Source organism: Agelaius phoeniceus, unplaced genomic scaffold (assembly GCF_051311805.1).
Source record: "Agelaius phoeniceus isolate bAgePho1 unplaced genomic scaffold, bAgePho1.hap1 Scaffold_109, whole genome shotgun sequence".
In the NCBI taxonomy this organism is placed as follows: domain Eukaryota; kingdom Metazoa; phylum Chordata; class Aves; order Passeriformes; family Icteridae; genus Agelaius; species Agelaius phoeniceus.
The window spans coordinates 759,553-760,084 of record NW_027509875.1 but is presented as its reverse complement, the minus strand read 5'-3'; positions in this window follow the sequence as shown (position 1 = coordinate 760,084).

Below are 532 nucleotides of genomic sequence, written 5' to 3'. Positions count from 1 at the left end.
CCTGGCCGGCTTTGGACTCGTCTGTCCGTCTTATGGGAGCGAGGTGACGGGCCGCATCCCCGCAGGTTGACCCCGTACCTGCGTCCGAGGCGGAGCGGAGCGGCCGCGCGTGCGGTCGCCAGGGCCAAGCGAGTGCCGCCTAGCCGGGACGAAGCGCGCGTGCCTTTGTGTCCCGGCTCCCGTCCTTCCCAGGGAAAAGTGGGTCCAGTTGGCGAGGCGAGAGAGAAGGGGCCGCGCGAAAGAGCCGGATCCGCGGAGGCGAGAGAGAAGGGCCGCGCAAGAGCGGATCCGGAGAAGGCCGAGAGAGAGAGCAAGAAGGGGGCGAAAGACGATCCGAGAAAGCTGCTCGCCGGCCCCGAGGCGGGGAGAGAGAGCCGAGAGAGCGAGAGCGAGCCCAGAGAGAGAGTTGCCGAGAGAGAAGAGAGAGAGTGAGAGTTGAGAGAGAGAGAGAAAGAGAAGCCGCGAGCAGCGTGTCCCGCTCCGGCCCGGCTTCTGCCGGTCGATTGGCCACGGGGGGGGGCGGCCCCCCCGG